This window comes from Equus quagga, chromosome 4, assembly GCF_021613505.1.
Source record: "Equus quagga isolate Etosha38 chromosome 4, UCLA_HA_Equagga_1.0, whole genome shotgun sequence".
Lineage (NCBI taxonomy): Eukaryota > Metazoa > Chordata > Mammalia > Perissodactyla > Equidae > Equus > Equus quagga.
In genome coordinates this window covers 5,217,622-5,236,984 of record NC_060270.1, presented here as the reverse complement: position 1 = coordinate 5,236,984, position 19,363 = coordinate 5,217,622, and the positions used below count along the sequence as shown (strand labels likewise).

Sequence of the window (19,363 nt, the reverse complement as noted above, 5' to 3'; positions counted from 1 at the left end):
AAGCAGAAGAAAAGAAATAATAAGAATTAGTGCATAAATGAAATTGAAAACAGGAAATCAACAGAGAAAATCAACAGAGTCAAAAGTTGGTTCTTTGAAAGGAACAATAAAATTGATAAGCCTCTAGCCAAGCTAACTAAGGGAAAAAAAAAAGAAGACACAGACTACTAACACCAAAAATGAAAGTGGCAACATCACTACAGATCTCATGAAAGTTAAAAGGATAACAAAGGAACTCTATGAACAACTCTATACAGACAAATTGGATAACTTAGATGAAATGGACCAATTCCTTGAAGGACACAATCTGCCAAAACTCACACAAGAAGATATAGACAATCTGAATAGGCTTATATCTATTAAGAAGTTGAATAAATAATTAATAACCTACCAAAACAGAAAGCATCAGGTCCAAATAGACTCTCTGGTGAATTCTACCAAACATTTAAGGAGAAATTATATCAATTCTCTATAATCTCTTCCAGAAGATAGAAGCAAAGAGAGTACTTCCTAACTTATTCTATAAAGTCAGCATTCTCCTAACACCAAAACCAGAAAAAGACATTACAGGAAAACAAAATTCAGACCAATATATCTCATAAACACAGATGCAAAACTCTTCAGCAAAACATTAGCAAATCAAATCAAACAATGTATAAAAACAATTATACACCACAACGAAGTGGGATTTATCCCAGGTGTGCAAAGCTAGTTCAACATTTAAATATTAATTAATGTAATCCATCCCAGGAATAGGCTAAAGAAGAAACATCACATGAACATATCAACAGATGCAGAAAAAAGCATTTGACAAAATTCAACACCTATTCAAGATAAAATAAATAAATAAAACTCCCGGCAAACTAGGAATAGAAGAGAACTTCCTCAGTTTTATAGAGAATATCTACAAAAATCTCAGCTAACATTATACTTGATGGTGAGCAACTAGAAACTTTCTTCCTAAGATCAGGAAAAAGAAAAGATATTCCCTCTCCTTTACAACATTTTACTGGAGGTCTTACCTAATGCAATAAAACAAGAAAGGGAAATAAAAGGAACACAGTGGGAAGGAAGAAATAAAACTGTCTTTGTTCACTGATGAAATGATCATCTATATAGAAAATCCAAAAGAAGAGACAAAAAACTGGAACAAGAAATTATAGCAAGATTTTGAGATACAAGGCTAATATACAAAATTAAGGGGGACTACATATAACCAATGAAGCTTCCATACAGAAAAGGAAATCATCAACAGAATGAAAAGGAAACCTATGGAATGGGAGAAAATATCCACAAATCATTTATCAGATAAGGAGTTAATACCCAAAATAAAATAGAGAACTCATACAAAAAAACAAAAAACGATTAACAATCTGATTTAAAAATGGCCAGAAAAACTGAACAGACATTTTTCCAAAGAAGACAAACAAATGGCCACAGGCACTTGAAAAGGTGCTCAGCATCACTAACCATTAGGAAATGCAAATAAAAGCCATAATGGGATACTACCTCACATCTGTTAGAATGTCTATTATCAAAAAGACAAGAAATAACAAGTGTTGGGTGAAGATGTGGAGAAAAGGGAACACTTGCGCCCTGTTGGTAGGAATATAAATTGGTGCAGCAACTATGGAAAACAGTATGGAGATTCCTCAAAAAATTAAAGATAGAACTACTGTATGTTCCAGCAATTCTACTTCTGGGTATTTATCTCAAAGAAATGAAATTGCTATCTCAAAAAGATATCCGTACCCCTATGGTCATTGCAGCATTATCTAAAATACCCAAGACATTGAAACAACTTAAGTGTCCATCAATGAATGAATGGATAAAGAAATTGTGGTATATATATCCAGTGGAATATTATCCCACCTCTCAAAAGAAGGAAATCCTGCCATTTGTGACAACATAGATGGACCTTGAAGGCATTTTGCTAAGTGAAATAAGTCAGACAGAGAAAGAGAAATATTGTATGATCTCAGTTATATGTGGCATCTAAAAAAATCAACTCATAGATACAAAGAACAAATTGGCGGATGCCAGAGGTGGGTCAGTGGGGAGGGTATGAAATGGGTGAAGGTGGTCAAAAGGTACAAACTTCCAATTGTAAGATAAGTTCAGGGGATGTAATGTACAGCATGGTGACTGTAGTTAATAATACTGTAGTGTATATTTGAAAGTTGCCAAGAGAGTGGTTCTTAAAAGTTCTCATCACCAAAAACAAAAACCTTGTAACTATGTGTGGTGATAGATGTTAACTAAATGTATTGTGGTAATTTCACTATATATATATACAATATCAAATCATTACATTATACACCTAAAACTAATCAAATTGTCATGTTGTACACCTAAAACTAATACAATGTTATCTATCAATTATATCCCAATTAAAAAAAACAGATTAAAAAGTGATTAAACAGATTTAAAATTTAAAAGATTAAAAAACAGATTAAAACAGATTAAAAACATCCTGCACAAAGATGTTTATAGCAGCTTTGTTCATAATTGCCAAAACTTGGAAGCAACCAAATGTCCTTCAGTAGTTGAAAGTTAAATAATAGGTGAAAAAATAGTGAAAATCCACTATTTATTTATGAATAAATAAATAGTAGTACCTCCATACAATGAAATACTATTTTGTGATAAAAAGGAATGAACTATCAAGCCACAAAAAGATATGGAAGAAACCTAAATGCATATTACTAAGTAAAAGAAACCAATCTGAAAAGGCTATATATTACATGATTCCAACTACATGGCATTCTAGAAAAGGCAAAACCATGGAGACAGTAAAAAGATCAGTTGTTGAGAGTGATGTCAGCATCATGGCTGAGTGTACTTGCCCTGGGCTCACTCCCCTCCAACATACAATGAAAAAGGACATCCATACTCCAACAGAGGATATCCTAACACAACACAAAAACGTCAGAGAGACACGCAGCCACACGACAGAGAGTAGAGAGGGGAGCCTGCCTCAGAGGAGCTGGAATGGGGTAAGGGAGATCTTCGCTCCCTCCCCTAAAGACTTTGATCGCAACTGCGGGAGGATCCATGAGGGAAGGAGTGGGGGAGGGGATGCTCATTCGCAGGAACAAGGACTCCCTAGGGCCCTTGCAGCATAGAGAGAAGCCCTCTGATGGGGCAAAAGCTTTCATGGGGGGTGACCTCATCAAACCAACACCCCAGGAGACCAGTTAGCGAAAGCAAGAAAGCCTGGAGAGCACCCAGGAGACAGTGCCACTGCTCCCACCGGCCACACACCCACTCCACTGCCTGGGACCTGGCTGAAGGTGGAGGGCTCAGAATACATGGCTCTCAACCCCTACTCAGTGGCAATAGGTGGTAACTGCAACCAAATAATATCAGAATGAGAAGACCCAACCCACTTCCTCTAACAACATCTGACACTACATCAAATCTCCAGACCAGAGAGAAAATGACAAGCACCCAGAACTCAGTCCTGAGGACACACAAATATGTCATCTAAATGACAATGAATTCAAAACAGCTATCATCAAAAAACTCTATGAGGTAAAGAGAATGTAGAGAAACAATTCAATGAGTTCAGGAGCTACTTCACAAGATCTTGAAACTATAAAGAAGAATCACTCAGAAACATTAGACAGGAAAGACACAATGGAAGACATAAAACAAAATACGAATTCCCTGAATGCTCGAGTGGTCATCATAGAGCAGCATATCAGCATAACCAATGACAGACATGTTGAAATGCTCCAGACAGAGGAAGAGAGAGAACTAAGACCAAAAAGAAATGAAGAAAGTCTCCAAGAAATAGCCAACTCAATGAGGAAATGCAACATAAGAATTATAGGTTTTCAAGAAGGAGAAGAGAAGGAGAATGGAGCAGAAAGCATGTTCAAAGAAATAACAGCAGAGAACTTCCCAAACCTGGGAAAAGAGAGGGAAATCTGGTTGGGAAAAAGCTTCCAGATCTCCTAGATTTGTCAATGTAAGAAGACCTACTGCAAGACATAGAGTAGTAAAACTGGCAAAAATGAGTGACAAAGAAAGAATACTAAGGGCAGCAAGGCAGAAGAAAATAACCTATAAAGGAAGCACAATCAAGCTTTCAGCAGATTTCTTGGCAGAAATCTTACAGGCTAGGAGACAATGGAATGACATACTCAAATCTTTAAAAGACAAAAAGCTTCAGCCAAGAATACTCTATCCAGCAAAAATATCCTTCGGATATGAGGGAGAAATTAAAACTTTCCCAGACAAACAAAAGCTAAGGAACTACATAGCCACGAGGCCACCCCCTACAAGAAATCCTCAAGAAGGTCCTCATACCAGAAAAAGAAAAGGGGGGAGAAAGGGGTCACAAAGTATGGAGATAAATAGGTAGACAGAATCAGAATAGGACAGCAAATACTCAACTATAGCATTAAGCTAAAGGGAAGGAAAACACCAAAAACGAAGATAATCTTGTCACTTTAACCACAAACTCACAACGCAAGATGGAATAAGCTATGAGAAAAACAACTTTGGAGGGGAGGAGGAGAGGGACTGAACTGGTTTAGACTAAGGAAATAAGAGGCCATCAAAAAATGGACTATCTTATACACGAGATTCTGAATACAAACCTCAGGGTAACCACTAAACCAAAAAGCAGAACAGAGACACAAAGTATAAATAAGGAGAAAACAAAGAAACACATCATAAAAAACTACATAATTAAATGGGTAGACCAACACACACAGGACGAGAAACAAAGGAAATGCAGGAAAACCAGGCAACAAGTGATAAAATGACAGCATTAAGCCCTTGTACATCAATAATCACCCTAAACATAAATGGATTGAGTTCTCCAATATAAAGACAAGGAGTGGTGTGATGGCTTAAAGAACAAGATCCAACAATTTGCTGCATCCAGGAAACACATCTCAGCTCCAATGACAAACACAGGCTCAGAGTGAAGGGGTGGAAGACAATACTCCAAGTTAATGGTAAACAAAAGAAAGCAGGTGTCGCAATACTTATATCAGACAAAGTAGACTTCAAGATAAGACAGGGAAAGAGAGACAAGACAGGCAGTATATAATGATCAAAGGGACACTCCATCAAGAAGAAATAACACTTATAAATATCTATTCACCCAACACAAAAGCACCAAAGTTCATAAAGCAACTATTAACAAACCTAAAAGAAGATATTAATAATAACACAATAATAGTAGGGGATCTCAGCACTGCACTCACATCAATGGGTAAATCATTCAGACAGAAAATCAACAAGGAAACAGCTAAATTAATTAAATGAAATGAAATGAAAAGCTAAACCAGTTGGACTTAATAGACATATATAGAACACTCCATCCAAAAATGGCAGAGTACACATTCTTCTCAAGCACACATGGAACAATCTCAATGATAGACCATATGTTGGGAAACAGGGCAAGCCTCAATAAATTTAATAAATTGAAATAATAACAAGCTTCTTTTCTAATCATAATGCTATAAAGCTAGAAATTAATTACAAGAAAAAAGCTGAGAAAGGGACAAAGATGTGGAGACTAAACAACATGCTACTGAACAAGCAATGGATCATTGAAAAAATTAAAGGAGAAATCAAAAAATATCTGGAGACAAACAAAAATGATAATATACCATACCAACTCATATTGGATTTAGCAAAAGCCATATTAAGAGGGAAATTCATCACAATACAGGCTCACCTTAACAAGCAAGAAAAATCCCAAGTAAGCAATCTCAAATTAAACCTAACTGAATTAGAAAAAGGAGAACAAACAAAGCCCAAAGTCAGCAGGAAAGAAATAATCAAAATCAGAGTAGAAATAAATGCAATTGAAACAAAAAAAAAGGCACTAGAAAGGATCAATGAAACAAAGAGCTGGTTCTTTGAGAACATAAATAAAATTGACAAACCCCTAGCCAGACTTACAGACTTACAGACTTACAGACTTACAAAATTCAGATAAACAAAATCAGAATTTAAAGAGGAGAAATAACAACAGACACCACAGAAATACAATGGATTATAAGAGAACACTACAAAAAAATATAGGCCAACAAAATGGATAATCTAGAGGAAAGGGGTAAATTCTTAGACTCTTACAACCTCCCAAAGCTGAATCAAGAAGAAACAGACAATCTGAATAGACAAATCACAAGAAAAGGATTGAAACAGTAATCAAAAGCATCCCAAAGATTAAAACCCCAAGACCAGATGGCTTTCCTTGGGAATTCTACCAGACTTTCAGAGAAGATTTAAAACCTATCCTTCTCAAGCTATTCCAAAAGATTAGGGAGGATGGAACACTTCCTTACACATTCTACGAGGCCAACATCACTCTGATACCAAAGCCTGACAAGGACAACACAAAAAAGGAAAACTACAGGCCAATATCACTGAGGAACATAGATGCAAAAATCCTCAACAAAATTTTGGCAACCCGAATTCAGCAATACATCAAAAGGATCATACATCATGATCAAGTGGGATTCATACCAGGGACACAGAGATGGTTCAACATCCTCAAATCAATCAACATGATACACCACATCAATAAATTGAGGAATAAAAACCATATTATCATCTCAATAGATGCAGAGAAAACATTTGACAAGATCCAACAGCAAGTTATGATAAAAACTCTTAACAAAATGAGGATAGAAGGAAATTACCTCAACATAATAAAGACCATATATGACAAACCCACAGCCAACATCATACTCAATGGCAAAAACTGAACACCATCCCCCTTAGAACAGGAACAAGACAAGGATGTCCACTATCACCACTCTTATTCAACACAGTACTGGAGGTTTTGGCCAGAGCAATTAGGCAAAAGAAAGGAATAAAAGGAATCCAAATAGGGAGTGAAGAAGTGAAACTCTCGCTGTTTGCAGATCACATGATCTTATATATAGAAAACCCCAAAGAATCCATCAGAAAACTAATAGAAATAGTCAACAACCACAGTAAGGTTTCCAGATACAAAATCAACTTACAAAAATCAGTTGCTTTTCTATACTCCAATAGCAAACTTACAGAAAGAGAACTCAAGAATACAATTCCATTTGCAATCGCAACTAAAAGAATAAAGTACCTAGGAATAAATTTAACCAAGGAGGTGAGGGACTTATACAATGAAAACTATAAGACATTACTGAAAGAAATTGATAATGACTTAGATAGAAAGAGATTCCACGTAAAGGAATTGGAAGAATAAACATAGTTAAAATGTCCATACTATCCAAAGCAATCTACAGATTCAATGCACTCCCTATCAGAATCCCAATGACATTCTTCACGGAAAGAGAGCAAAGGATCCTAAAATTCATATGGGACAACCAAAGACCCTGAATTGCTAAGGCAATCCTCAGAAAAAAGAACAAAGCTGGAGGTATCACAATCCCTCAATTAAAAATGTACTACAAAGCCATAGTGATCAAAATGGCATGGTACTGGTACAAAAACAGGCACACAGATCAATGGAACAGAACTGAAAGCCCAGAAATAAAACCACACATCTACGGACAGCTAATCTTTGACAAAGGTGCCAAGAACATACAATGGAGAAAAGATCATCTCTTCAATAAATGGTTTTGGGAAAACTGGACAGCCACATGCAAAAGAATGAAGGTAGACCATTATCTCACATCATACACAAAAATAAACTCAAAATAGATCAAAGACTTGAAAATACTCCTGAAACTATAAAATTTCTGGAAGATAATATTGGTAGTACATTCTTTGACATTGAACTAAAAAGGATCTTTTTGAATACCATGTCTTCTCAGACAACGGAAACAAAAGAAAAAATAAACAAGTAGGAGTTCATCAGACTAAAGAGCTTCTGCAAGGCAAAAGAAACTAGAATCAAAACAAAGAGACAACCCACCAAGTTGGAGAAAATATTTGCAAATCATATATCTGACAAGAGGTTAATCTCCATAATATATAAGGAACTCACACAACTGAACAACAAAAAACAAACAACCCCATCAAAAAATGGGCAGAGGATATTAAAATTTTTCCAAAAAAGATATACAGATGGCCAATAAACACATGAAAAGATGTTCAACATCACTAATCATCAGGGAAATGCAAATCAAAACTACACTAAGATACCACCTTATGCCTATTAGAATGGCTATAGTCACTAAGACTAAAAGTAATAAATGTTGGAGAGGGCACGGAGAGAAGGGAACCCTCATACACTGCTGGTGGGAATGCACACTGGTGCTGCCACTATGGAAAACAGTATGGATATTCCTCAAAAAACTAAAAATAGAACTACCATATGACCCATTATCCCACTACTGGGATATCCCACTATCCCATTAGTGGGTGTCTACCCAAACAACTTGAAATCAACAATCCAAAGTGACATATGCACCCCTATTGCAGCACTATTCACAATAGCCAAGACATGGAAACAATCCAAGTGCCCATGATGATTGGATAAAGAAGATGTAGTATATATATACAATGGAGTACTACTCAGCCATAAAAAAGACAAATTTATCCCTTTTTCAACAACATGGAAGGACTTGGAGGGAATCATGCTAAGCAAAGTAAGCCAGTCTGACAAAGACAAACACGAGATGATTTCACTCATATATGAAATATAAACAAACACATGGACAAAGAAAACAGTTCAGTGGTTACCAGGGGAAGGGGGGTTGGGAGAGGGCACAGGGGGTGAAGGGGAGTACTTATGTGGTGACAGACAAGAAATAATGTACAACTGAAATCTCACATTGATGTAAACTATTATGAACTCAATAATAAAAAAAAAAGGTCAGTTGTTGCCAGGGGTTAGGAAGGAAGGAGGGATGAATAGGAAAAGTACCAAGGATTTTTAGGGCAGTGAAACCATCCTATATGATACTATAATGGTGGATACATGTCCTTATACATTTGCCAAAACCCTTAGAATATACAATGCCAAGAGCGAACCATAAGGCGACATATGAACCTTGAGGGATAATAACGTAGGTTTGTCAAAACCTACCTCTCTGCTATGAGATGTAGACAGTGGGGAATGCTGTGCATGTATGGGGATAGGGGGTACGTAAAAGGCCACGTGAACAACAGAGTAGACAGTGTTACTTTCCAGAACCCAGCAGGGGCAGCCAAAAGGGCGCCTCACTAATTTATCCTCTATCTGGAATCTACTAGCATCTTAAAACAGCCCTAAAGGAAAACCAAAAAGTCATATTCTGTGCTCCCAAACAATTCTTGTTTTCATGAGTCAAAAAGGGTGAGACCTCAGTGACTCAACTGCAGGCACTCCTGCTGACTGGAAACCATCCAGTGCACTAAAGGGGTGCTCCCTCAGTGTCCCAACAGAAGCCAGCTATGTCCAAGCCAGCTGAGTCATCCTCTAGCCCTAGCCCAGGAAAAAGCCACCCTGAAAAACCTGCCAAATCTCACGGTCCCTTTCGAAATGTAGGTCAGGTCCCCAGGAAGCACCCTAGCCCTAAGGGCAACAGCCACAGCTGAAGATGTTTTTTTGTCTTGGTTTTTCTCTCCTTTCACCATCGTGTTGCTCACTCTGTTGCTCTCCTCTGAAATTCCTCTAGTTTATCTCAATTTCAAGAGTCTAGTTGCCCTCCTCTGTGTCTGTAACAAGATAGGTACTAAAACACAGTTACTCCTGGGGCCTCGCCAAGAGGCGATGAGAACGAGCTTCCACCGGGCCCCTATGACATGCCCCAAGTGCATCCTCCTGGAAGGACCTGTGTCTCCCATGCTAAGACAATGCGCAAAGCTGCGCCTGGGAGCACCCCCTCAGGACCAGGCATGTGGCCCCATCTCTATCACCAGACGCGAAGGGATGTAACAGTGGGCTCTGTACCCCAACAGAGGCTGGAAGCAAACCTATCTGGGGGAGCATTCCATCTTGCTTGCTTGCCTGCCAGCTCATTCCAGAAGAATTTAAGGTTGCTTACAAAGATTATTAGAGATGGCAACATAAAATAAAGATGAATGAGAAAAACAGGAAGTCGAGGGGCACGGATCTTCTGAATAAGGAACCGGGAAAGACTGGCAGCAATTTCATGATCTCTAACTTCACCTTTCTCCACCACAGACTGTCCCTTCTTTAGTGGTCCTACATGATTCTAGCTTTCTTGTCAAGGTTGCCAAAGACCTCTACATGGCTAAATTCAATGGCCAATTCTGTCTTCATCTTACTGGAGCCACCAGCGGAATTTCACGGAGCTGATCACTGGCCCCTCCCTGGAAAACATTCTTCGCCTATTTGTCCTCTTCACTGGCCCCTCTTTCTTTTCTGGTTTCTCCTAATTTCCTAGCTTTTTAAAATTGGAATGCCCTAGCTCAGTTTTTAAAACTCTTTTCTATCCGCCCTCAGTATTGGGGGAATCTCATCCTATTTCATGGCATTAAATACTATGCCACATGCCCAGAATTCCCAGATTCTTATCTGAAGCCCAGGCTTCTCCCCTGAGCTCTAGACTCCTATATCCAACTGCCCACTCAGCATCTCCACTCGGATGTCTAACACACACCTCCAACTCAAAACTGTCCGAAACACATCTCCTGACCTCTCCAGACAGATCTGCTCTACCCACAGTTTTCCCCACTTAAGGGCAGCTTCATCCTTCTAGTTTCACCAAAAATTTTAGAGTCATTCTTGACTCCTCTATTTCTCTCATTTCCCACATCCATCTGTTAGAAAAGAAAATCCTGTTGGCTTTACCTCCAAAATATGCCCAGGATCTGACCAATTTTCACCACCTCCCCTGCGACCACTCCGGCACAAGCTTGGGTCATTACAGTGCTCTCCTAACTGGACTCTCTGCTTCTGCCTTTGCGCCTTTCAGTCTATTCTCAAGACAGGAGCCGGAGTCATCCTGTTGAAATATAAGTCAGGCCCAAGTCCTCCCAAGGGTCTACATGGCCCACATGACTTCACCCCATCACTTCTCCAGCCTCCTCTCCTCTCAATTCCCCACCAGGCTCACTGGCCTCCCTGCTTCTCCTTGAACACACTGGACTCGTCTCCACCTTCAGACTGTGCTCTTGCTGCTCCTCCTGCTTGAAATGCTCTTCCCCTTATCTTCTCTAAGCATTTGCTCAGTGAGACCTTCCCTGATCACTCTATCAAAAACTGAAAACTGTTTCAACACCCCATTTTCCCCGTAATATACCCCCTTCTAATATACTACACAATTTACTGACTTATTTTGTTTACTATATCTCCCTCACTAGAATGAAAGCTTCGTGAATGCAAGGTTTTTTTCTACTTTTCTTTACTGCTTAATCTCTGGCTCTTAGAACTGTGGCTGGCATATAGTAAGTTCTTCAGTACATAAGTATTGGATGGATGGACGGATGCGTAAATGGATGGATAAACAGATAGATGGAGATAGATGGATGGATAGATGGATGGATAGATGGATGGATGGATGGATGGATGGATGGATGGATAGATGGATGGATAGATGGATGGATGGATGGATGGATGGATGGATGGATGGATAGATTGATGGATGGGTGGGTAGAAAGACTCCATGGCAGGAATTATGCTTCAGCTGCTAAATTCCTGAAGACCTCAGAAGGGGAAAATGTTACAAACCAAGTGAAGTAGAATTCAGCATTTATGACACATGCCTTCCCACATCTACTCTGCTTATCTAATTGCAATGCTAGATCTGAACATAAAATGAAAAAACATGTCCACAAAATTATTAGAATTAAGCTAGACTTAGCTTTGTCTCAGTCAGCCACAACCCACAATAAGCAGGCTAGGATTACAGAAGTCAAGGATGGCAGGCAGGACTCCAAAGCCAGGGAAGGGGGCTGGAGAAGGAGATGATAAACTAAAGGCAACCAACTTCTATTGAGTTTCTACCATGTAAGAGATACTGCACAAGGCTCTTTGCTAACATTATCTCATTAAATCCTTACCAACCTGGGAAGCAAGTACTATTACTCTCACTTTACAAATAAACAAACTGAAGTTCAGAGAGATTAAGTGATTTTCACAGTATCACAAATACACAGTAGAGTCAGGATTCAAGCTATATCTATGTGAACCAAGAGTCTTGCTCCTTCCACACCAAAGGTTACTCTAGAAATGGTGAACTAATTTTGACTTTGACTGTTTCAGACCAATTCTCCCCTCCTAGTCACTCATCATCCTTGCTCTAAGCAGATCAAGCATCTTAGAATTCGGGCAGAAGCAATAAGAAAGAAGAAAATAAAATTGAGCCTTTGTTTCTTAGTTAATAATGAAATTTTTCCAAAAGAATTAAAAAAATAATAAGCTGAAACCCAACATCTTTCAGTTTTACACAAGTGCTCACACACGCACATGTCCATATGCACACCCATAGCAACAAGTAGGAAAATGCAGTATTAAAAGTTACCGTGGTTTTACCTTCACCCAAATCTTTGATGGTTCTTGAGTACTGAAGACGTGCTGCTCAGCCGGTCACAATCCTGACAGATGCTGCTTAATATGTAAGACGGATGAGTATATTTCACCAGCATCAGCCTTTCAACATCCCCAGAGAAATTCCTTTTCTCCCTCCCACACACGTTTCTCCCTGGGTACTGTAGACACCGTCAGTGACCTCCGCCTCCACCAAACTTACAGAAACCTGGCCCCTTACACCCTGCAATTAATGCCATCAGACATGCAAGTCTGATTGTCAACTCACTGTGCATGCTCTCAGCTTACCAAAAGACAACGTCCTTTGCAATTAGGGAGGCAGTACTGAGTCACTGTCCGCAGGTGTTTCTCCAACAACCTGCAAAGCTCTTACACTCATTTATTCACACTCTCACCAAGTCTGACTCCTGATGACATATTTCTATGAAATTGTACAACCAGCAAGCTTAGGTGTCCAGTGTAAAAGCATAGTAAAAGTAGATGGCTCCCACAGGGATTAGGCCCACCCATGATTTGCTTCTCTCACCTTGGCCAACCTACCAAGCCAAGCAGCTAACACCCACTCCAACCCACCCAGCGGGGAGTAGATAAATGCTCCAGTCTGCACCCCTCACCTGAGCGGTACCTATGAAGACTAAGAAAATGCAAGAATGAATATTCATGATCTTTACTACTGTTTCAGCATTTGGACCCACAAGTCAATAAGAATATTTCTTGGTTCTTGCTTAAAAAATAAGATCTTCTGGAGTGTGTGTGAAGTCATCCATGAAATGTGAGGTTGTGCTAGCCAGGTACCATAAAACAAAGTAAATCAAGAAAATGCTTCTTTTTAAAGGACAGAAGCACCACATGTAGCCAAGACCTGATTCACTCTTTTAACTACAGGCTCTAAATCAGCATGGAAATTGTTCCAGAAGCAGAAAAGAGCCCTCTGAAAACCTCCTATTAGAGGAGAATGGACCCCAGTTTCATTGGTACTCATCTGGATACACAAACATGGAGCAAGGTGATGAAACAGGCTCTTGATTTTATTTCCTCAGTCTTCTTACACTTGGGTGACCCTGGAAGCATAGAGGCAGAACGAGCTAGGTGATTTGCAGGACCCAGAGCAAAATGAAAATGAGGGGTCCCTTGTTTATAAATTGTTGAAAATTTCAAAACAGTGACAGCAGAGCATTAAACCAAGCACAGAGCCCTTCTAAAACTGGGGTCCTATGTACCTGTACAGGTTGCACACCCACGAAGCTGGCCCTGCAGATAGGGAATTTGTTCTCCAAGTGGTTGAAAGAGACCTGGAGGGAAACTACAGTAGAATTACATGCTCTCAGACATCATTCACCCTGGGCAGAGTGCTCCGAAAAGCTCCATGACCCTATGAAGGGTCGCTCTGTGCTGGTATCACTTGGGAAGAAGAGTAATTTCTCCCATCTGATAGAATCCTGAACTGGACTTCCACAAACACATCTGCTCCCCTGGGAGATTCAAAAGCTTCCTGAGCCTGTAATTGGTATTCATTTATTTAAGACTGACTGAGCAACAATTAACCTAATCAACTGGATTCATCTGGAAAGCTCGATCTTTATATATACATATATAGATAATTGACATATGACATTATATTAGTTTCAGGTGTACAAACAGCATCATGATTCAATATTTATATACATTGTGTAATGATCACCACAATAAGTCCAGTTAACATACATCACCATCTATAGTTACGAAATTTTTGTGTGTGTGATAAAAACTTTTAAGATCTACTCTCTTACCAACTTTCAAATATACAATACAATATCATTAACTATAGCACCCATGCTGTACATTACATCCCCATGACTCATTTATTTTATAGCTAGGAATTTGTACAGTTTAGCCCTTTTCTCCCATTTTACCCAACCTCCATCCCTTCTGCGTCTGATAACCACTAATCTGTTCTCTGTATCTATGAACTCAGTTTTTTTGTTTGGTTGTTTGGTTTTTCATTTGTTTTTTGTTCTTGTTTTCAGAGTCCTCATATAAGTGAGATCATAGAGTATTTGTCTTTCTCTGTCTGACTTATTTCACTTAGCATAATGCCCTCAAGTTCCATTCATGTTGTCACAAATGGCAAGATTTCATATCCCATTGTATATATATACCACAATTTCTTTATCCATTCATCCATCTGTGGACACTTAGGTTGTTTCCATGTCTTGGCTATTGTGAATGATGCTGCAATGAGCATAGGGGTGCATATATCTTTTCGAGTTAATCTTTTCATTTTCTTTGGATGCATATCCAGGAGTGGGATTGCTGGATCACATAGTAGTTCTATTTTTAGTTTTCTGAGGAACCTCAGTACTTTTTTCCATAGTGGTGGCACCAGTTTACATTCCCACCAACATGGAAAGATCAATCTTGCAGGGGTGAAACCCAGTAAGAAATCTGAGCCCTTAAAAAGACAAAATCGTCCCATTCACAACAACATGGATGGACCTTGAGGGTATTATGTTAAGTGAAATAAGCCAGACAGAGAAAGATGAACTCTGTATGACTCCACTCATAGGTGGAAGTTAAACACAGAGACAAAGAGAACTGATTGGTGGCTACCAGGGGAAAAGGGGAGTGGGGGGAGGGCACAAAGGGTGAAGTGGTGCACCTACAACATGACTAACAATAACTTACAACTGAAATTTCACAAGGTTGTAAACTATCATAATCTTAATAAAAAGTTAAAAAAAAAAAAAAGAAATCTGAGCCCTTGCTGGCAGAAAATTCTCGATAATTTTGGTTAAAAAACAGATTTCTCTACCCTACCAAATTGGAAGAGACTTCTTTGGTCATCAGCTTTGTCATGGTTGAATTTTATAAAAACTAGTTGCAAAAAATATAAGACTCAACCTTATGGCTAAGGTGAGTAAATTAGTCTTCGCGCAGGCTTCCAACAAAATTTTTTAGAAGTTTGGCTCAGTCAGTTCTTTTTTACCCCCTTCATGCTGTTCAGGGCCTCAGTGGAATAACCAGCAGGCCCTACCCTGTCCACTCACCACCACCCCCAATCAAAATCCACTCATCCTGTGAACCAAACAATTCCTCTAATAAATTAATTTTAGAAATGTGGTTAACGATGGTAGATGGACTAGAGATGGAGGTGAGCCCAAAGGGAGGCCAGTGGAAAAGCTCATTTAAACCACACTCTTTCCTCAAAGGAGCCCATGAAAGCAACTGCTTCCTCTAATCACTAGGATAACGGTCCTTCCCATAAGAGTTAGATGTTGAGCGAATGTAAGCTAACTTGCTCACCATTTCTCTACCTCGACTTATAACACAGAAAAAATACTCATTCGCCTTTATTCTCGCTTTTTTATTCAACATGGACTCAGAAGTGCCCTCAATGAATTGCTTCTCAAATCACATCCACAGGAAAAAGACAAAAGGATGAACTTTGGTTTGGGGGTATGGAGGAGAGGATATCTATAAATATGATTTTTTGACTGTTAAAAAACAAGACAACAGGCCAAAATGGAGTCGCTTATGCTAAACCCCATGTCACCAAACCAAGACTTAATTACAGTTTTGGCTCTCCCAGAAACGGAATCTTGACCCAGTCATTCAGGAATCTCCTGATCAGTCCTAGTCAGGTAATCTGCCTGATAGACCCCTGCTGTCCTCTAAAGGAAGGTACCCTTACAGTAACCAACCTGCTGTTTCGTCTAGTAGAATTTCCTTGCTCCTGTTCCCTTCTGCCTATAAAAGTCTTTCATTTCGTACAGCTCCTCAGAGCTCCTTTCTATCTGCTGGATTGGATGCTGCCTGACTCAAATAGATTTTTGCTCAAATAAACTCTTAAAATTTTTAATATGCCTCAGTTTATCTCTTAACATAACTAAACATGGAAAAGTAAAGTGATATTGTGCCAAACAATGAAGGAAAGATGATATACTTCTAGTCTGTGGCTTTTCCTGAAAACTTACTTTTTCAAGCCTTGCTGAGTTCCTCCTGAACAATGTTCCATGCCCAAATCTGGCAATATGCTTCATGGACCAGCACCACCAGATATTGCTAATGCACCAAAAGGAAAATTCAGAGGTTTCACTGGGCTCAGTGTGAGAGAAAACGCTGTTTGTCGTGAAATGTCAGACCGCGCTGTCTGAGGGTGGGGGTGGGCGCCTTCTCAGTGACAGCCCCACTCTTCTGCTTTCACAAGAACTAATTCCTGCCGGTGTCAGGATACTTCAAAATCAAAACATGCCCTCAGTTGAACTCTTTCCATTCCTAACTTTCCAAAAACTCCTTGTTTTAAAACTTTAGGGAAAGAATCAGGATCTCTTAATTTCAGGAAAATTGAAGAAAGATTGCTAGAGTGATACATAAATTCCAATCAAAAAATAAGATTCAAAAAGAGGAGGGAAACTATCTCATCACAGACTCTTCTGAATCCTGTGCGATCTCTGTGTAAGTGAGACCCTGGCGAAAGTTGCTGATGGAAGGGCCCTGGTGGCTTTGGGGGATGTGGAACAAGAGCAAAGGACGCAGGTGGGGAAATGGAAATGAGGCTGAGACTGAGGCAGCAAAAGCCTCCTGCCCTCTTCTACGGTTCGCATTGTCCAGCTGATTCTCTTCTTAGGAAAAATCAGCTCCCTTCCAAGGACCAATCAGAATGTAAGCACCTCTCAGAGCACAGAGGCAGCTTCTTCCACTCACCCTACCCTCTCTTACTCATTACCAATAATTTAAAATAATGCCCAAAGCAAAACCAGTAACACCTATCACAATTAACAAGACAACAGTTAGATTATATCAAGTTTTTCACACATTTCTCGCCAGAAACCAGCATCTTTATCTTGTCTGCATCTTCCTAGTAGCCTGATGGTCCCAGGTATGTCCAGGAGGACAGAAAGCCGTCCTGAGCTCATCAAACAGAGGCAGAAAGCTCTCACCCGTGCTCTCTTAATCTCTCCTCTCTCTCTCTCTCTTCTTTTGGAAAACACCAGAGAAGAAAAGAGTGTCTTCCAACCAATGCTGATTTGAAGTAAATTAAAGCAATAAACGTACTCCATCTACCATCTAGTGATGCTGTTGTTGTTGTCATTCTTATTAAACATGCAGGTAAACAGTGTCTGCCACCAGAACCATCACAGTGACTAGGAGAACACTGACCAGCGTCCATTCCTACACCCCAGGTATAGTAACCCAGTCCACAGTGCAGTCACATTGGGAAGGAAAGAAAAGTTTTCCAAGATCTCTGATACAAAGCCTCCTTTGTAGGTGAAAAAATGACTTTAAGACCCCTCCTTTAGGAGTTTTCCCAAGAGTTGATCTGGGCTGCAACATTTTAAGAAACAGTTAGTTTTCAGCATCTAAGAGCTCTATAAGTTGTATGAAGAAAAGCCACATATCTGCACAGGCAGAGTAGGAAGGAATGTCAAGGTGCTTAGCACCAGCCAAACTGAAGAAAACTTGCTTGTTCTAACAGTGCCAAAGCCTTTAAATAGACATATCCAGAAGATAGGGTGTCAGGCTGGACTTTAGGGCAGTGATGGATCAGAGAAACACGCCTGGCAACCAAATTAAAAACTGTCCAATTCTCAGAAGGAAAAGAGACAGCCCAGGCTCAAAGCTCGGAGCTCAGTTATGGCCCTCTGGAGCTCTGAGGCCATGCATGAGCCCAGAGTACCCGCTCTGACCGAACCTCAATCCTCTGGTGATGATGAAGTCAACCGTGACTCTTCAGCCTTGGTCACAGTCCCCACCCGACTGGGCTGACTTCGCTCCCTATGTGCTCCTGTTGGATTCCAAAGGCTTCCAGCTCTGGGCCCTTAGCCCGCCCCCTTAGACCTGTCAGCAGATCCAGCCTCCCTGGTCTGGCTCTACTTCTCTCTAAGGCCCTTGATTCTCAGTTGTCTGTTGGCCTCAGAAAATTAGCCCCCCTCACCCCCGACCCATTACCCCCACTTCCAGCTCCCACCCTCAGGGTACACGATGCACTTGGCCAATATTATTCTTGGCTGACTTTACCTTACTGTAACCCAGTGGGGAGGTTGGAGTTATCAAACACAGGGCAAGTATTTAAAACACAGAAATAGACAGCAGAGAGGAACCGCTATCTCAGAAGCCAAGGTAAACGTCAACACAGACCACGGTCTGGCAGAGGCTGGCTTGCTGTGTATGAAATGTCACAGCGAAGGCCTCCACTGTCTGATGGTTTAATGGTACAAAAATGTGCACGCAGGCGCACCCCCAGCAAGTCAGGGATAGTGTATTTCCATTTTAAGCACAACTGCTTTACCATTTTGGGGTGCAAGACACTATGAATTTGACCTTGTTGGGCAATGGATCCTTTGTTACTCCTGTAAATGTTCTTGAGCTCCGCTCCAGGAGTGGGTAACTCGGAAGCAGTTTGCTCCTTTGGGGTGCTGCATTCTTACGGTTTGTTAGGCACGTCGGAACAGCGCTTGGTGTCAGGCTGATGACTCCCCACCACTGAGGCCAGACCTTCCTGGCTATTCTACCCAATACCTCGTCCTTAGGAGTTTCCCAGTTTGGTTGTGGGCAAGAGGAAACATTCCTGGCCCTCGGTGAGTGCAGGGCATTGTTCTCTACTCCCTTCCTGCCTCTCCTTGCTCAGCCACCTTCACTTCCTTACCTCACCTCCCCAGAGTCCCCTCCACATCCCCCTCATCCAGCCTCCGCTCCACGCACACACCCAGCCTCCCCTCTAACACACACCCAGCCTCCCCCCTACACACACACCCAGCCTCCCCTCTACACACACAACCAGCCTCCCCCAACACAACACACACCCAGTCTCCGCTCTAACACACACCCAGCCTCCCCCCCCTACACACACACCCAGCCTCCCCCAACACAACACACACCCAGCCTCCGCTCTATGCACAGACCCAGCCTCCCCTCTACACACACACCCAGCCTCCCCTCCACACACACACACCCAGCCTCCCCCCACACAAC

The 19,363-nt window shown here is 40.6% G+C and overlaps 1 protein-coding gene across 4 annotated transcripts in view; it reads right to left on the bottom strand.

Moving 5' to 3' along the window:
• Positions 1-19,363, bottom strand: part of TMEM45A (transmembrane protein 45A) — a 77,248-nt gene that overhangs the window by 44,891 nt on the left and 12,994 nt on the right. Inside the window, exon 1 of one of the 4 annotated variants that reach the window (XR_006888206.1) lies at positions 12,398-12,498. The exons of 1 other annotated variant lie outside the window; for it this stretch is intronic. The gene's annotated coding sequence lies outside the window, so the exon portion shown is untranslated. Of the gene's footprint in view, positions 1-12,386; positions 12,499-19,363 lie in introns of those variants that run through there. 2 more of the 4 variants (XR_006888205.1, XR_006888207.1) reach the window with 2 other exon arrangements.